General features: G+C 43.5%; 1 protein-coding gene across 1 annotated transcript in view; it reads right to left on the minus strand.

Annotated features, from left to right (window-relative positions):
• Gpatch2 (G-patch domain containing 2) overlaps positions 1-20,305 on the minus strand; it is a 187,369-nt gene that overhangs the window by 143,210 nt on the left and 23,854 nt on the right. The window lies entirely within an intron of this gene.

Consider the following 20,305-nt stretch of genomic DNA (forward strand, 5'->3'; position numbering starts at 1 on the left):
GCCCCCCCAGCCCTTCCTCTTGTACCTGCCCCCCAGCCCTTCCTCCTGTACCTGAGCCCCCACTGCCCTTCCTTCTGTACCTGAGCCCCCACTGCCCTTCCTCCTGTACCCACCCCCCCACTGCCCTTCCTCCTGTACTCGCCCCTCCACTGCCCTTCCTCCTGTACCTGCCCCCCTAGCCCTTCCTCCTATACCTGCCCCCGGTCCTTCCTCCTATATCTGCCCCCCGGCCCTTCCTCCTGTACCTGAGCCCCCACTGCCCTTCCTCCTATACCCGCCCCCTCAGCCCTTCTTCCTGTACCTGCCCCCCCAACAGCCTTTCCTCCTGTACTTGTCCCCCAACAGCCCTTCCTCCTGTACCTGCCCCCCAGCCCTTCCTCCTGTACCTGCCCCCCCAGCCCTTCCTCCTGTACCTGTCCCCCAGCCCTTCCTCCCGTACCTGCACCCCAGCCCTTCCTCCTGTACCTGCCCCCCCACTGCCCTTCCTCCTATACCCACCCCCCAACCCTTCCTCCTGTACCTGCCCCCCAGCCCTTCCTCCTGTACCTGCTCCCCAGCCCTTCCTCCTGTACCTGCTCCCAACATTTTCCCCGGAGACATCTGTAAGTCGACATCAGAATCTATAGCTCATTTCCCTGCTGAAGCCCACAGCATGAAGGTGTGCCCCTCTGATGCCACCTACTACCGACTGGGGACAGGTGACTTGAGAGGACACATGAAGGAAAAGCAGCATTGTTTGTGACAGCTAAAAGCTTGGAATGGTCCAAATACTCACATGGTGTCCACAGGCTATGTACACATAGAGAACTACACAATGCTAAATAAACATAAAGCTATAATTACCATCCTTTGATAATGTGGTTAATGTAAAATTCTTCACTGTACTTACCTCTAGAAGACTTAATGGAAGGTTTATATTTTAGTTCTTAAGCCCTATGGGAACTACAGGGACTTAGCCTTTAAAATCAAAAGGAGTATGTGTCTCGTGTACGCATACACATATCCTCATAATTTTATACAGTAGTGGCACTCCTCTAAACACATGCCACTCACAGACGCACACGCCACAGGCGGTAGTAGAGGAAGTGGACATGGAAGAAAAGATACAGATTTTAGCAATAATGTATTTCAGCATTTGTCAACTGATCATAAGAAAAATGAAAAAGAGCTAAAACAGTCTTAGCACAGTGACTGAAGTACAGTCAAATCTAGCAGCGCGTCGCCTGGCTGCTACACTAAACGCTACGCTCCCTGATGCTCTCCGAGGGAAACCCCACAGCAAAAGCAGGATGAGCCGTGTGGTCGGCCTGCTGGGGTGCCCGTTCCCTCACTCTGGTCTGCACGATGCGGTCGGCTGCGCGTCTCCTGCAGCACTCACGACGCACCTCAGCGATGCGGAGGAAGCCTGCACCTTGCAAATAACTGGCTGGAGTTTTCCGAAGATGAAAGCCATCGCTCCTTCGTTACCTCTGGTCTTCTACTGCTCAGGAGAGTCGTGTCTGCTACACAATAAATCTCTGCATCTTTTTGTTCTTGAACTTTGTGATAATTTTCATTTTAAATATGGTCAAAACAATATTACCTATCTCAACAATCTTCAAGAAGATAACAGATAATAGAGTATCAGGAGATAATAGAGTATCAGGCTAGATCCCCATGATAGCCTTTTTAGATGACAGGGAAAAAAAAAAAAGGCAGAAATTCTGGAGAAGAAACAGAGATTCTTTAGTGGAGGGAGGGAAGGGTAAGATCGGGATGAGAAGACCACGCCGTGGCTGCAAGTCAGCACCAGGACGGCCCCAGCGAGACTTCCAAACCACGCACGCCACCGCCAGGGTGAAGGCGTGCTAAGTGCTGATAGATGGGCCACCAGGCTGAAGTGGCATCGCTCTGGGGCGCCAGGAGAGACAACGACCGGGAGACCCTGGGTTAGAGGCTAGAGGCACGCGGAACTAGAGACGAGGGCCAGCTGCTTTACGCAGAGAGATAAGAATTGGAAGCATCAGATGAAAGAAAAAAGACAGACAGCACAATCTTATTAAAAGCAAAAACCAAAATGAAACCAAGATGATGCCAAGCTAAGGTCAAATCAAGAAAGGCTTACAATCCTTGGAAATAAGCCCAGGGCGACTGGGGCACAGGATGGTGGCCAAGGAACAGGAGGCCACCGAAGCGGATAGGGCAGGTACACCAAGCAGAGGGCGTTACAATCCCTGCAGAGAATTCACGAGTCTCACAGCACCGGGAGACTCCACGACAGAGGTCAACAGCGGTAACTGCTGAATCTGGAGCCCTGGCAGCCTGGCGCCCGGGAAGAGGCTCAGAAAACGAGCTGGAGTACTCGTCTACCTCTCGGGGAGCTGGGGCTGGGATAGCCTTTCGCCAAGCACACAGCTGTTTTTAATTATTACTATCAGGATGCGCTCATCATCAGAAAGGATTCAGTTCCTTTTACTTAATTAAGCATTTTATGAAAGTGTAATTGAACCAATCTAGTTCGTGAAACTCTCTGAAAACTGTAACCACTTATCTTGAGCTCAACAGTACTTTCTCACTGCTCCTCAGTGTTGGTATCCATGTAAATCACAGTTCCTAACAGCTGAAAGAGATTCCGACTTCTTACAACTGATTCCAAGACAGGAAACAGTAACAGACGACTGTCAGCTGCTATCCCCAGAGAAAACCCAAATCGGCTCACTAAGGGAGATAACAGTTGAATGGAGAAAACACCCTGAACAAACAATATTTTAGTATGAACATATAAAACCCATAGAACATACTGTAAATACAACAAAAGTATTACCGATGAGGCAACTAATGACAGTTATGCAAACTCATTCATTTACAAGAATTAGACTGCAAGCAATGTAAAAAGGACATTTTAAAGACACTTTCTATAAAGAGAAAAACTGAAGGAATCATCATTATGTATCAGAAGAGGTAAAAAGTACATTTTATTATTTTTTTTTTAAATTTTATATTTTTTCTTTATTTTATAGTCACTTCCATTTTTTCTCATTTGTATTCATTTTAATGAGAAAAAAGATAAAATAGCAATGAAACAGTTTGTTGTAATTAAACTGTTACAATAATACATTGCATATTTTTGTCATCATCTTAGTTATTCAGAGAATGGGATACAGACATGATATCTTGGCCTGGTAAGCTGAGAAACTTTGCTAGACCCAGATCTATGAGGGCATCCTCTCTCTTTCTCTCTTGATCGAGAGAGGGGGCAACAGGCAACTGGGGTGAACTAGTCTGCCTGGAAGACCCCCTGTACATCAAAAGGAGGTGATCAGACAGAACTTAGGGGAACTAATTTAAATACAAATTCACAATTTAATATCTGCTTAGCTATACAGTCATAATGTTTACTCTTACAATTAAAATACAAACCCATCAGTTATAAAAGTTTGTCAACTGCTAAATATCACTACCCATTGTTAGTGTTGCTAACTGTAGGTTTGTAAATACAAAACTGTAACTACCTTAACCATTATGGCTAAGAATATTGGTAGGTCTAAGGTGATAACTGCACCAAAGTGCTACATTTATTTTTCTCTGATTGGTTTTCCTCTGTATTCAGGTGGATTCTCTCTCTCTCTCTCTCTCTCTCTCTCTCTCTCTCTCTCTTCTTGAGAAAAAGTACATTTTAAAAACACTTTCAGTGAACGAGAAAAGCAGAAGAAACAATCATAATGCATCAGAATGTGGACCTTCCAAATGGCACCAAACCTGAAAGGCCAGCTAGCTAGTCCTGCTCTGTGCCATTGAAAGTGGCTTTTTCTACACGTGTTAAGACTTGCCTGCGACAGTTATTCAAGATCTCCCGGAAGTCCCGGTGGCCTTCACAAACCCAAGCCCCAGGGCCCACACCTGGCTTCTGTCCATCTCAGGCTATCAGCTGGTCCACAAGCTCCTCCCGGAATAGCTGCCTGGAGCGCAGGCACACACCCTGCTGCTTCCTGCCACCCAGCGCTTCCGTCACTCAGGCCCCGCTCTGCCCACACAGCCCCCCACTGCCTGCACCCGGATAACAACTGCCGCTTTGGCAAAACCGCTGCTGGGCTCCACGACTCTGAGGAGGCACAGACGGCCTTACACCGGGAAGCCCGGGGGAGAACACTCAAGCAACGAAGGACAGACACGTGCTGCTCTGGTCTTTATTTTATTACCGAATAAATCTATGCCACCTCCTTTTTTTGTTTTTTTCTTTTTGTGTGTGTGTTAGGGCAGTGTGTACAGGGTGTTCAGGGTCTCACTACTAGAAGGGACTCGTAGTGATCCGCCTGGTTTACAGGCTCCCAAGAGCTGGGATTACAGGTGCGCACCACCCCACGCCCAGTCTCAACCGCTGTCTCAGCACACCCCGGGGTGGGGCCGGCACGGCAGGCTCAGGGGATCCAACCCTGGGTCCCTGCACCACTTTAATCCGCTGAGCTATTTGGCTGGCCCTGTCATCTCTATTTAAAGATCCAATAATTAGCTGAATCTAAAGGTATGATTTTTATTGTAACTGTCCTACTAACCTGTTTTGAAACGGTTTCATTGCTATTTTATCTTTTTTTTCTCATTAAAATGAATAAAAAATAAAAAAGCAAAGCTACATTAATATGCTGAGCTGTAAAAGACTCACGTAAACCACTCTGGACAACTGCCAGTTATGCTGGTAAATCACTACTGTTATGGCCTATTGGACTATATGGGGTTAGTTTGTTGAATTCAAGCACCTACAGTCTTTGGACTGGCGTCAAGTATGAAAAGGTCCTTTAAAGACTTCTCCAAACACAGCTTCTCTAACGGCAATAGAACACTCATCTCTGACAAAACAAAACCAAAAAGGGGGCTATAAATAAAGGACCACTTTATTATGAAAAAAATATGCATATACAAGATAGTTGGGTTAGCTATACAGCTACTCTCTCAGTTCAATGAGAAGAAAGGTTTGTACTGACATTGTTTAGACAAGATATCATGTCTACATCTTGTCCTCTGAATAACTAGTATGAAGACAACAATAGGCAATGTAGTAATTATTGTAACTGTCCTATGAACCTGTTTGGAAACTGTTTCATTGCTATTTTATCTTTTTTCTCATTAAAATGAAAAAAAATAAAGGTACAATTTTGAAGAAGCTTCTACTATATTGGCTAAGATCTATTTGAATCTCTAAAAAAGGAGAAGACGCACAGAGCCTCTTTGCTAGGCCCCATGCAAAAGCCATCACCTCACCACCTCGCACGGACAACTTAGCGTCATCTCTCAAAACGTCCCTACACCACTGCCTGTGCTGTTCCTGCACCTCCTCCCTCTCAGCATCGCTAACATAAGCTTTCCTTTATGCTACACTTCCTGTACCTCTTAGTATGATTAGGGTGCAAGTTCTCCTGAGGCTGAGAGCAAAACCCTCTTCAGCTTTGCACACGTAGTACTTAGCGAAGTGGCTGACACAAACGGGAGTGCCTGGCACGGTGCACACCCCCAGTGGCTGGGTTCTGGTCTGCCCTGGTCCACTGACACACCCGGAGCACACAGAGACGCTCGTACAACACTCCAGGAATACTTAGTAACTCCTCTTCAATACACATGTCCTCAGATGAAATGGATTGGTGTTTGTAAATGTCTCCAATTTTTATTATTTATTTATTTACTTGGTACAGGGTCTCACTATGCAGCTTGGACTCCTCGTGACCCTCCTGTCTCAGCCACCCCAGTGTGGGATCACACTGCATGATCACCACACCCAGTTTCAGTGGTCAGCAAGGAGCACGCAGGACTCCAGGGGCCAGCACAGCATGTGGTGCCGGGGATAGAACCTGGGTCCTTCTCCTTGCCAGGCAGGCGCATGGTCTGCTGAGCATTCTCTCCAGCCTATGTCTCCAAATTTTAAGGCACAAAATGTAGGATATCACACACACACATATATATAAAAGGTGACCAAAATATACAGTCTTTGAAGTTTTAAAACTCCATTGCATTGAAAGACCTGTTCCCCAATATTTCCCTCAAAATACTTCCCCTCACTCTGACCACATGTATTCCATCGCTTTCTGGCGCAGTTCTGGAAGTCCACTTGGGGAAGTACCTTTATGAGGTGTATCCAATTTATAGCAAGTGCTGCCACTGGGGCCATCCTAGAAAAAGCAGGCTTGTAAGAACTCTATGCTGTGACTTCACCCACCTTACACGTGGGATCTAGAACTGTCTGGCTTTCTGTACTTCCTGTGAAAGGTAAATGTTTTAAGTCAATTCTGGATGTGGAGCTAGCCATGACCCTGCAATTAAGACACTCACAAAAGAGGACTTCCAAAGGGCCGGCCAGACAGCTCGGCGCCCAGGGACTGCGGTTTGATCCCAAGCGTGTCGTGCCAGCCCCGCCCCTGAGGTGTGATGGGAGGGGAGCTGAGACTAGGCGTGGGGGCCAGCACTGGGGAGCCCGAAAACAGGAGGCTCACTATGCATCTGGTCTGTGTAGTGAGACCCTGTATTCCCTGCACTAAATACAAGAAAAATAAAAAATAAAGAGGACTTCCAGAGCTGCTTCTGGCAGCAGCAAGAAGGACAAAGCAGCAACTGGCCAGTCATCAGGCTTCTCTCCTTTCTTGGCCATGGTGGTGTCTTCCTAAGTTTTGCATCCCAATACCTCTAGGTAGGGATTGTACCTTTCCAGAGGGCTAATGCCCCTCACAGCTACTGCACACACGTGTTACCTGCCTGGGCCCTGAATGCATGTGAGGTTTGGACTCCTGAGCTAAATGAATAATGATCCTTAGTCGTTCACAAACTCCTACTACATACATTACTTCATTGTATCTTTCATTATCCCTATTTTAGGCACGAGGGAACTGAAGCTCAGAGGTGACGTGCCCGGGATTGAGAACAGACATTTTGATTTTACTTCTGTGCACTTCACATTATAAGAAGCTAAAACATGGCTCTGCCAGTGATGGATGAAGATGCCTCTGCAGGACAGCAGAGAGGCCTGCAGGCAGGATGGGCTTCCCAGGCCACAGTGACGGAGAAGCACCTTCCGGGTGGGCAGGACTTCCAAAGCCTGACAGTGTGATCTGTCAAATGGTGAATAAATGAATGAATGAATGAATGAATGAGGCCAAGTGACAGAAGCTGGAAAGTAGGTGGGCATTCGGGAGAAGTGGGCTCTGAAGACAAAAAGGTAAATTGAGGTCCCGAGGCCAAAGAACTAGAGTGGAAAGAAAAGGATTTTACACCTTGTTTAGCTCTTTTTCACCAGAAGCCAAAAGTATCACCAGGACCACATTGCAGCTCAAGGAGAGATGTAAAGAAAGCAGAGAAGATTGAACAGCTAAACACCCAGCTACTCGGGGGCCAGGAGATACAATCAGAGAACTGGGGGTAGGTACAGATGAACAATTGATCTGCTTAAAACCATTCAATTTGTGTGGCAACAGTAGTTTTCCTGTCCATCCTTCGAACCACGGTTAGAAACACTCGCAGCACTGCAGTCCCCAGGATGGATCCAGTCAGCCAGACACCCCAGAGAAGCAAGAACACAGACCGCAAGACCCACCCGCCCAAGCGGCCACTGTCCTTTGTTGGTTCTATCAGTTTCTCTCCCTGAGCCCAATCTTCTTCTGGAAGGTGGGTCTCATAAACTCGTCCTTCACAAAACTGAAAGCCATCACACAAAGGTGACAACTGCAATATTAAAGTAATTGCTAATACCTTCCTGATTAATAGTAATGGAGAAAACCCCTAGACACTTTGTAATACATTTATTCTGTATTAACCAATGTTTAAGATAACCAGAGGACTATGACAAAATCCTCTTTTCGGAATTTTAAAAGAAAGGCATAACAGTTTCACTGGATCATTTTTTAACTTAAAGAAGCATGATTTGATTTATGCATAATACTATGGGAAAATGAATTAGGAGAGTACATACACATCAAACATTACTTTTCAAGTTTTTTACAGATAGCTGAATTTATTAAAACATGCCATTAGTTAACATGGAAATTAATTTACTTAGCCCAAAGGAGTACGTTTTCTTAAATCAACATATCAAAAAATTTTAATAAGTTCACCACATCGAAAATAAGTGGTTTTTTAGGGGGCCTGGCCCTAGCTCAGCTCTTTAAGTGGCTGCTTCCCCAAAGCTGTCAGGCTCAGTGGCTGTGGTTCGATCCCCACAACTCAAGCCAGCCAAACCTGCCCTGAAGGCATTCAGAGCAAAAAAAAAAAAAAAAAAAAAAGAAAGAAAATAAGTGGTTTTTTAAATATGTGAGACCTACATACAACTAGTATCTTTTCCTGAGAAGACATATGTTCTTTACTGTATCACTGGTCCACAGACGGAATTCTACTCCAGCTGTTCTGGTTATAGACATTAAATTCTTCACAAATTAATCATATAGCAATGTATAGCACTCATACAGCTTCCAGCAACTACAGAAATTTGCCAGTAAGCTACCAGTTTGAGCCAAACTAGTCATGAGCACTTCTACTCCGAGTCATGAGCAGTCCGCAGCGCTGTGTTAGGGACTGAGCTGACGTAAATTAGAAAGGAGATTGCTAACACCCAGCCCGCATGACTGCAAACACACCGGCTTTACACTAAGGAGACAGTAAGCTGACGTTATCTTTTTACTTTATAGAAAAGTAATGTGGAGGTAAAGGTAGAAAAAGGGGACAGCAGGCCAGGGAGATGGCTCAGTAGAGTAAGTGCCTGTCTGGCAAGCACAAGGGCCTGAGTTCAATCCCTGGTTCCACCAAAAAAAAGGGGGGGGGGGCTTGGGGAGGACAGCAAGCAGCAATTTGACTTCAATTTGAAATAAGAGAGCTATAAATTAAATGACGAGTCGATAGTTGTAGTTCATAAATATTGAAAAAAATCATATTTAAATCTAACTTCTGAGTATAAATAATGGGTCACGTTAATGCACCTTAGGGGGAATCTTAGAAAATGAAAACCCAAACCTAGAATGTAGCACGTGTGGCCAGCCACTCAGACATCAGACACTCAGGAAACATTTACATAGAACAAGCTGAAAATCCATATTGGAGATTTAAAATGTATGCTAGAGATTATGCGTAGGAACGGGAGGGCACGTGTGTGGGACACAGAATACAGCGGATCACCTCTGCTTCCTTTTCATGCCACTGGGGTCATCTACCACGAACAGAAATGCAGGCCCCTGCCTAGATGGACACTGGACCTCCTTCAGAGCGGCTCCCCCGCACGATGCACCCGCACGCACATGACCTGACACCAGCCCCGGGTCTGCCGTCAAGCCTTGGATGTACAGCGAGCCTCTGGCAACGACCGTCTCCCAACACCACAAGTGCTCGTTTCATGAAATCTGGCCCCTGGTCGAGAAGTTACAATGGAAAGCCTTTTAATCTCCTTCTAAGAGAATTTACTGGATTGCATAGAAGCTCGAGTTCAAGGGTATTAAAATGTACAAAGGAGAGGGGAAAAGGTGCTAGGTTATAGATTTTCACTTCTTAACTAGAAAATTGACTCAAAATAGATTTTCTAATTTACAATGAATCAAAAGAGAAAACATTAGACCATAGCAAAAGTGGCACAAATGTATCAAAAACCAAATGAATAAACATTTGAGGAGATTTATTATTAGAAATTGCAATAAATTTTGGAAAGATGAATTGATTTTGGTTAAAAGGTATAACTGACAATTTATTGGGCGGGAAGATGCATTATTTTCCAATTGTTATCCATCTACAGTAAAACTGATTTGTGTCCTATTGTATTTTATGGAAAAGGAGAGGGCAACTTGCAGTGATTTAGATTAAATGTATTAATCATAACCAAGAACTGTGAACTATATATCTACTATTAAAGAAGATTTTTGACATTTAATTCTGTAGCAATATTTTGGCTCTGTACCACTCTTCCTAAATCCAATTCCTGCTACAGTTGGCAGATTTCTCCCTTTTAATTTTATGAGGCTTAAAGTAGCATTTAACCACCCATGCGGTAAATAATGCGGGATTAGAAATATTTAGTGTTTTGTTTCCCTTTCAAGAGTGGTAATCCATCAAATCCAAAAATGTTCTCTAAAATTTTTCTATAGTTTTGGTAATTTCTCATATATGATATCATAAAAACTATAAAATTAAATAGAATGCATTACACAGCCAGGAGAAATCTGCTTTTCCTGCAGGAATCTAAGAGCAGGTAAAATTCACTGTGCGCCAGCAACATGAACTCCTAACTAAAAAACAAAATTAAAAATAGGGATTAAAACATGACGCTGTGAATTAGAATGTTTAACTTTGTTCCCTCAGTAATGAATCTCAACGTCTGTGCCCATAATCTTATTTTCACCACTGAAAAGCCATGTAAACCGTCTGAAAAGCCATCTAAACCATGTAACAGCGCCAGTCAGGATGTCGGAATCTACAGAAGAACAAGTATATGTGATAAATGCTCTACAATACAAACATGAAGTGTAACATTAATACAGCACATGGGAGGCCCACGTGCTTTCAGCAAATAAACTGATTTTGTCATTTTCATCCAAGTACAGCATAAGCCAGTCGTGACTGCTTCCCCTACAGGAACTCATACTTCTAACTACAACTTAGAGTAGTCACAAAACATTTTTATATTTGTGTGGACGTAAAACTAATTAAAAGCCACAATTTCCATACACAATATTCTTCTTCTATTAAGCCAAAATAATCACTCAAAGTAAAGCTGATTGCAAACAAAATCAAATTCTGACTTTTAAACCTGATTTTATACAAAATGTTAGTAGGAATCCATGTTATTAGAGTAATCACTCTATAACTACACATAGTGCTTTAAGATATATCAAAGTAATAAAGTAACCTGTCAAATGAGTAATTATCTACATTTAATCTATATATAAAACAAATGGTCCAGAAATGAGTAAAGTCTGTAATTCATTCAAGACACAGCGAAGCCATATATTCACTGTTAGAACATCTAATTTCTTCATACATATTCATATCTTAATCCACTTTTAATGAAATTCATGATCATAGTTGTTATGAAAATAAGTTTATGTCCTCCCAGTGACTAAATAAAATCAAGGGTTACTTATCAGATGAGAGACAATTTTTAAAAAAAGTGTGTGCGTGCGTGTGTGTGTGCGTGTGTGTGCGCGTGCAAAGGCGCCTCTGCCCTCTGCAGACGTGAAGCGTGTGCCTTGCCCTTCCTGCCCTTCACGGTGCCGTAAGGGGAGAAAGTGGGACGCAGCAAGCTCCCGCCCATCAGCTGGACAACTGGCGCTCGCAGGAGCCTCCCAAGGGAAGGGAGGAGCGCTTCAGGAATAAGCAGATGACCACGGTCATTCGCTGAGGAAAGACAGCGATGCCGAGGGGACAGGCAACCAAGGAAGAAGCCGGACGAACAGGTAGGTCCTAAACGCAGCCGACTGCTACGGTGGGCACGAGGAGCGGCATTCTGCGGAGTGATCTTGGAAGACGGTCAGCCAGAGAAGACAAGGCTTGATGCCGGCACACAGGCAGAGGGCGACAGGAAATCTGTGATTCGGCCCGAGCTGCTTATTTCTGCACAATTTGTAATAAAGGGGAAATGAAGTATTCAACAATAAAAAATCTTAAGTCTTCAATATGAGAACCCAATCAAATACTGATGTGACGCAACTTTTACAAATTGAGAAGAAATTTAAGTTTCAAGTTGCTTAGTGTTTTGAAAAGTTAAGATTCGTAAAAGCACACATCACTGCACTGTACAGCTGGAGACAAAGACGATCTCTGGAAATGCGAACCTGGAAAGGAACTGAAATTCGAAAGCCTTAGGTCCGGTCCTTCCCAACGCGGTCCGATGTTTAAGATGTCTAATCCAGACTTCATACCACGGGGTGTACAACGTGACTGACACGACGGAAGGAGCTACAAAATGACCAGAAGTGTCACTCAACATGTATTGCTGTCACTAACTTTAAGAACCATTCGGGAGAAGAGAAAACTGACCAGAAACAGCAATTTCCTTTGTGCCAAGCCTGAGAAAGAAATATTTAGACATCAATAAGGACTAAGTTAAATCAGTAAGTATCAAAGGACTAGAGAGGAGGTGCAGGCAGGATCGATGTGGAAGAAGGACAATTTGAGAAAAGGAACGGAAAATGCATCTATATGATGAAAGCTGGAGACTAAAAACAAACACACACGCATGTATAATATGTATGAAAAGATTATATAAACATGCAAACGACTCGCCCAATGTACGCATCGCACTGACCACAACAGTGGCTGTTGACGCATCCTTTTAGTGGTCTGCTAGGTCTAACCAACACTTGTGGAACAGGAAACACGTATTCCCCTTTGTCACAAGGAGGCATCGCTGGGCAGCCAGCTGCCTGAGGGCCAGGGGGCGTTTTGATCCTACCATTGCCTGTTACTAGCTGAGACCTTGCAGTAGTTCTTTAAGCCATTTCTCTCTCACCACCTGTCTAGAGAACAAAGAGGAAAATAATATGGAGCTCAGGAAGTTTATGTAACTATCATATGAATTAATATACAGATTAATTCACTAATTAATTCACTATATGAACTAAGATACATAAAGACCAATACCTGGTAAACAGTATGATAGCATTAAACGTGTCATCCCAAAAATGACTCTTAAGACCATAATGATCAAATTTTTCTGCCTTTTTATGTTGCAATAATCTTTTACTAAAATCGATACATATAAAAGCTAATTGAGAAATAAAATTATTTAATATATAATGAAATATTGCCAGGCCAGCCCCGCCCCTGGGGCACGCTGAGACAACAATTGAGACTGGGCATGGTGGCACGCACCTGTATTCCCTGCTCTTTGGAGATTGTAAACAGTGGGTCACCAAGAGTCGGATCTGGTAGTGAGACCCTGAACACCCTATAGACCCTTCTTAAAAAAAAAAAAAAGAAATATTATGCAGCCAAGAAAAATAATGAAAAATACAAGTACGGTTTATAATTTCTTAGACATCTTATTAATGCGTAAAAAGCAAGATGTACAGAGAAAGATACTGTATTGCATGAACTGGTGTGGGAGTACTGGGCACAGGCAAATATTTTCTACTGGATAATTTCTGTCCTATTTGAATTTCAATCCTTGTATGTCTATTATTTTGCAAAATAATGAAAATTAAAGACACAACGTTGGGCTTCCCAGGGAAGATAACACAATGACTGGACTCGGCTCACTCCCAAAGCCCCAGCAAAATGCCAATGAAAGAATCAAAAGCTTAGCTCCACAAAGACCAAGAGGACAGACAAGACAATACCACCCAAGCAGGGAAACCAAACGGATGGAAGACCTGCTGTCAGCCTGCTCCATGTGATGTGAGCTGGGATCAGGCAGTACACAGAAGGCTGTTGAAGCATCAGGCTCCCGACAAGCTCAGGAAAAGGAGCTTCTCCACACCTTTGCAGCAGGCCGCTAGGAGGAAGTTCGTGGCTGGGCTGCATAGCTAGTCGTGCACTGCTGCTCCTAGCTGCTCCTAGAGGCTGCCCCAGCAGCAGGTCACAGAACCAGAAAGGCAGCATTCCCATGGACCAGGACCCACTTGCATGACTCAGGAAAGCTCAGCACAAGTCTGCTCTGTGAAGACCCCTGGCCTCGGCCTGTGGCAAGGCCGCTGTCTGCTGTCCTATTCTGCCTGCTATCCAGCTGCATCCCAAGGACAGCAATAGTTAGAGATCCCCCAGCCAAAGGCAGCGAGCCCTGTCTGCACACTCAGCACCCGGACTGCTCTTCCATGCTCTCAGAGGGAAGCTTATACTCTACTTCTCACGAAGTACACAAGGGAAGAAATTAAAAAGTAAAGAATTTAAATACAATTGGCAGGAGAAGATGTCATGTAAGGTCACGCCAGCAACCTAACCTAACCAGTGGTGGAGAGCTTCCAAGTGAATATGCGGAATGTCCATCAACCACTAAATGGACGAAGAAAACGTGGCATCATACATAAGGGAATTTCATTTAGCCATAGAGAACTAATTTTTCTTTGTAGGAAAAGATGACTCTTGAGACCATAATGCTGTGTGAATTACATCACTATAGCGTGGGTGCAGAAAGGAAATCCTGCTTTGAGGCTGTTGACTTGGAGTTAGTGTGCTGTGACCAGAGGCGGGGAAAGGAGGGACACACCAGGGAGAAATGTGGCAGTAAAATGTAAGGTTCTGAGCAGGTGAGCCTGGACAGAGCCGACAAGTCGGATGACAAAAGAAAGGGCACTCTGGTCCAACAAGGAAAGAACACAGGAGAATAAAGATAAATTCCAAATTGAAGTTGAGCCATGCCAGTCCTTAAGATGAATGCTTCCTCGCCTGCTCAGGCAAGCGCAGGGACCAGGGTTTGATCCCTGGCACCACATGCCACGCCAGCTCCGCCCCTGGGGGCGCACTGTGCCAGCAACCAAGTCTGGGCATGGTGGCACATGCCTGTAATTCTAACACTGGGGAGGCTGAGATAGGAGGATTACTACGAGCCTGAGCTGTGTAACAAGACCCTGCACAAAACACACACACACACAAAAAAAAAAAAAAAAAAAAAAAAACCACCTGATGAACGCTTCCCTTAACAAAGGTCAGGCTGCTCTGTTGCCCGCGTCCCTTCCCATCCATCCCTAACCCCTCTGTCAGGTCCTGAGGATGGACGGGTCTCTAGGATTTCACTGCCTGCCTCTAGCACAACAAATAGTTTCTGAGTCAGGTAACAATAACTTACTTGTTCATCTGACAAATATGAAACTTGAATATACTGCGGATCAAGAAATTGGAAAAGCCTAATCATACATGTAAATGAGCAAAGTAACGTGAAATATATGACAACAGTTTCAATTTTGAAGAAAAATCTCTAGACTAATGCTTCAAATCTGTACAAATCTGAAAGACCTCAAGAACAAGTACTGTAAATATCACACGTTAATACTATAGCTAAACACTTCTGCAGGTTCAAAAATTACACGTGTATGTATTTCGTACAGGGTCTACAGCACCTACAGGGTCTCACTATGTACATCACTCTAGTGATTCTCCTGTTTGCAGTCTCTGAGGAGCTGGCCCCACAGGCTCATACCCCCACCCCGTCTCAGTGCCTTCTCAGCATGCTCGGGGGCGTGGCTGGCATGGCAAGCCGGGATCAAACCCCCATTGCTGTATGCTGAGCTATCTGGCTGGTCCTCAAAATTATACTGATCCGGACCATTTAATAGTATGAATATCCTTAACTAAGGATTAGATTTGAACATGAAATTCTAAGCAAAACGCAATATATTGTTACATTACAGGTCATTACTATTCAAAAAAATAATCAAAACTGCTTTATTTTACTACCTAAGGATACTAGAACAGTATTTAGACAACTGTGGGTTTTTTAATTTTTTACAACATTTTTTAATCTTTTACTCATTTATTTGTTACAGGGTCTAGCTATGCAGCTCAGACTCATAGTGATCTTCCTGGCTCAGCCTTCTCAGCCCTGGGATTACAGGCATGAGCCATCACATCTAGTTTTGGGCTCGCACAGCGCGCCTGGTTTCAGGGCCAGCATGGCATGTGGTATTGGGGATCAAACCTGGGCCCTTGCATTTGCCAGGCAGGCAGTTAGACCACGAGCTATCTCCATAGCCACGACAACTTTTTTAAAACACAAAAAACTCCCAAGTTTTGTTGGCTTAAAACAGAAAAGTACTGGTGAATGCACATCTCTGGTTTACCAGAACCTTCTTTCCTGGATAACAGAAAGCACTGATCAGTAAGGACAGTTAGGGAGCCCTTCTTTGGTTCATTGCTTTGGGAAGTCTCCTTCAGGTGACCTTCAGCCAGAGCATGTTCAGGTGACTTCAGCATTGACAGTGCTTGGTAGACAGTGCTAGCAAGTGCTCTACCCATAACTGATTTAGAACCTTGGTGCTATTAGATAACAGACATATCAGAGGCAAATTAGCCAACAGTTTTATAGAGCATCAGAATAATTATAGCAGTAACAGAAAAGGCAGAAAACCAAAGCTGAAGCTTCTTAAAAAGGGGAATGTTCGCAGCATTTGTTTCTCCGATTTGGACTTTAAAAAAGGAAAAGAACGAGGCCGCCTGGCTACGTCAGCGCTGTGAGGACAGCCAGAGGAGGGTGTCACGTCTGGATGGAGGGAGCTACACAGGTACCGACCAGCAGTCCAGGCTTCTAGAAAAGAGCACTTTGGAACACATTTCAAACATTTTGAAGCATATAAAAAGGTAAAATTTTAAACATAGTCTAAAAAGGGACTTTTAGGAAACCTCCCATGCTTGCAAATTCATTGTTTTGAAAGATCCATCGAGGAATCAATCAATCACACCCCTTAAAATGCAATTTTACAGCAGGCCATTTCGTGACTAACACAAAATGACCTAAGAATCTGTATATAAAGGCAGTTAAAAACCAAAAGCAGGAGGAATGGTATTTAACAAATTTTTTTAAAATGAAGAAAAACATGCTGTGCCGGCCCCGCCCCCCATGTGCGCTGAGATGGCAGTGGGGACTGGGCGGGTGGCACGCGCCTGTAATCCCAGCTCTCGGCAGGCTGAAAACAGGCGGATCACTGAGAGTCTGATCTAGTAGTAAGACCCTGAACACCCTGTAGACCTTTCCCTAAAAAAGATACAAAAGAAAAAGAAAAAAAAAAAAAAAAAAGACTGGTTTCATGCAAAATATTTAAGGAGGCTTGAAAGAAGAGTGAACTGGTAGGGAAGTTCTTACAGGTTCAATTTCAGAATAATCATTATGATGAAATCCAAAGAAGACGTCCAAAGTACTATGCGAACACTTAGCACATGCAAATTTTCTTCAACAAAAAAAAAATTCCAAAGCATTAGTAGTGATGCTGTAATTTATGAACAAGAGTGGTGCTGCTTTTGTTTTTACCTGAAGTGACATTTAAAAGCTTCGGCCAACCTGGCCCGGAACTGGGAGAGACGGCTAGAAGCTGCTCTTGCTGGACGGAGGGGTCTGAGGAACTCGGGCGCTCCTCCACCACGCGGGGTCGGTGCGCAAAGGCGGTAAAATGGCCACGGCTGAAAGCGCTTCCAGCCTACGCATCTTACTCGTCAACACCTTCACGTCTTTCCATTACCACATATTCATATCTTACGTTATTTTGCTTCATGACCACTTTACTTTCTCCCCACCTTCCAAAGTTTATTTTTATTCACTTTACTGTAAGCTCTAGGAGGCCGTGTCCGTTCCTGCTCTCTGCAACTAGGAAGGCAACGCAGCACTTGGCATTACTCATGCTAGTGAAGCTAGTGCTGATGAACTTTCACCAAATAAATGCCTGCCGCCAAAAAGCTGCACAAACCATCAGGCTCAGTAAGGCACAAGCTTTCAGTCCAGCTGGTGGCTCTCAGCCACTAGGGCACAGCTATGGAACTCAGACACCTGACACGGTTTTAACTTAGTAGCTGATGTACTGTATATTACGAGTAGTCCAAGTGGACTCCTGTCCACCTCCAACTCTGCAGTGACGCACTGTCTCAGCCAATCATCTGCCCCATCCCCTGCTCCACAACATGCCTCATGGCAGAGGGCCATGGATGCAGAATTTGTGAATGCTCCGTGTTGTGTCAAATTTAAACCTTGGCGGTGTCTGTCTGCCAGTTCCCAACTGAGATGAGCTGGTGCGTTCTCACTCACTCTTGAAGTCCAGCTAAAACATCTTTCCCCAGAAGATGTCTTCCCAGAATCGTGGCAAATTACATAGGCATGGGGGACAACAAACAGAAGAAATAAAGAGAATTTCATCGCATTTGAACTAAAACAGTAATGAGACAGCAACACAACTAGAAACAAACTCGAGGGATAATGGACTCCGTGCAGAACACACACGCGGTACAAGCTAGAAGGGACAAGAAAGCAAACCAGAAGTTTCTAGAACCGAAAGACATGCAAGACCAGCAGGGAGGGCCTAGCAGAGAAACACAGTGGAAGGGCCCAGAGGGTGGGCAGTGTGCCAGGGACCCATCCACGAAGCAGTAAGAACGATGTCATTTGTGTTACGGTGATACCTTGATGCACTAGCAGTATGAGGATATAAGAAACCATGTGGGCGCCTCTAAACAGTTAATAATCTTTACTTCCAATGGCACCATGTAACTCTAAGTAATGATTACGTTATACAGAGAATTTAGTTACATTTATTGGCAACATGATAGCAATATGAAGAAACTTCCAAAGGGCTGGCCGGGTAGCTCAGCGCACTAAAATGCCTGCTTAGGCAGAGCGCAGAGGCCAGGGTTCGATCCTTGGCATGCTGTGCTGGCCCTGCCCCTGGGGCATGCTGAGACAGGGACAGAGACTGGGCGTGGTGGCGTGCACCTGCAATCCCAGCTCTTGGGAGGCTGAAAACAGGAGAATCACTATGAGTTCCAGCTACGTAGTGAGACCCTGTTCTAAATAAAGGGAAAAACAACAAAAAACACCTTCCAAATTGCATTTAATTTTGGCCTGCTGAAAGATAAAAAAAAAATTAAGCTGTAAATGTTAACTTATATAATATGGCTATTAAAATATTAAATCAAGGGGCCGGAGAGATGGCTCAGTGGAATAAGCGTTTCCCTGGCAAGCGCAAGGGTCTGAGTTCAATCCCCGGTTCCGCCAAAAAAAAAAAAAATTAAATCAAGGTCTGGTGTATAGCAGGCATTATTACCAGTGCTTGCTGTGGTTGCCAACATTCCTAGTGCTTGGTCACTGATTTCTGAAGTGTCACTAGGCCAAGCACCAACACAGGAGCCACGCTTGTGCGAAGTTATCAGAGAAACAAGCACAAAGATCTCAAACACACAGAAAAAGCATATGTGGTCAATTTTGGTAACATTAAAATATCAATTCTGAATACACATTCAGGTTTTGCTAAAGAGTTTTTAAGAATAAATACGGACAACATAACAGGCATGCAAATGTGGTTGACAGGGTCTGGGGAGATGGCTCAGTAGAATAAGCACTTCCCTGGCAAACGCAAGGGTCTGAGTTCAATCCCCAGTTCCATGAAAAAAAAAAAAAAAAGTGGTTGACTGAATATACTATTGTATCTGTATCACTTCAATTTGTATATATCTGTTAATTTTAAAAAGTATAATATCAATATTGATATTACTTAATAAAATTGAATGAAAAATTGTAAGATTCACACTTTGAAATATGAATTCTGGATATTAAATGTATGTGATATGAAATAGATGTGAATGATCGAGAATTTTAAATCAAACAAGAGACACTATTAAAATATTTTAAAAGAAATTTTAATTATAATTCTATTAATTTATACTTTAGGATACAAAAATGAACTTGATCTCACAATACATTTTGAGAAAATAGTGCAGCTCTTTCTAATGCACGATCTGGATCTCAAGCTGATACTGGGGTAAGATGAAGACCACATGAACACCTCCAGTAAAACATACATCATATGTATTTCAAATGTAACAACATTCTAAATATACATTCTCTTTGTATTCTCCAAAGTATTCAAAAGTGCTTTCAGGATACATATGTGTCTATACACAGGGATTATAATAAAGTGTGAGGAAGCAGGACTCCACCCAAAAATTTTAGGTCACTAATCAGGACACGGACAAGTTAGTTGATGACATGAGCTGTGTGCACTGAGGAACGACTTTAGACTTCCTATCCATTCTAAAATTACCTTTTCTTAGACTAGTACAAAAGTTCGTTATTCCCTAATTTAAGCCAACTCCAATTTAAGACAACACTGTTTATTACAACAAATACTATGAAATTCACATTGTTTTGGTTAGTGAAATTCTGTATCATTAGTAATTTTTCTGTTTTAATACTACTTTGTACTCTTTAAAAAATAAAGATATTTAAAATAAATAAATGGTCCTTCTATTACAAATGGTTATAAATCGGACTAAACTTTTCTACTCTATATATTAAGAAAAACCAAGACATAGAAAGTAAATCTCAGCGCTTGCCTGGCAAGTGCAAAGGCTGGAGTTCAATCCCCGGCTCCACCAAAAAAAAAAAAAAAAAAAAAAAAAAGAAAGAAAAACCTCCGAGAGCCCTAGACAATGGCAGCTTCTAAAAATATGTTAGGTGAAGTAGCACAGATAGGTGATTTTCTTCTGGGTGCATGACTGGGCAGATGAACCGGGAATGAGCGGAGACAAGGGGGAAAAGGAGGCTAGAGTAGTGACACACAACCAGCACCCTCACACACAGCTGGTGTCATTCAGGGCTGCTACTTTTTGACATGATAGACATTTGAAACCAGTTCATTTTCTGCTGTGGGTGCTGTCTCATGCATTAGTGAGTGTTCAC

The sequence above is a fragment of the Octodon degus genome, unplaced genomic scaffold, assembly GCF_000260255.1.
Source record: "Octodon degus isolate 3935 unplaced genomic scaffold, OctDeg1.0 scaffold00017, whole genome shotgun sequence".
Lineage (NCBI taxonomy): Eukaryota > Metazoa > Chordata > Mammalia > Rodentia > Octodontidae > Octodon > Octodon degus.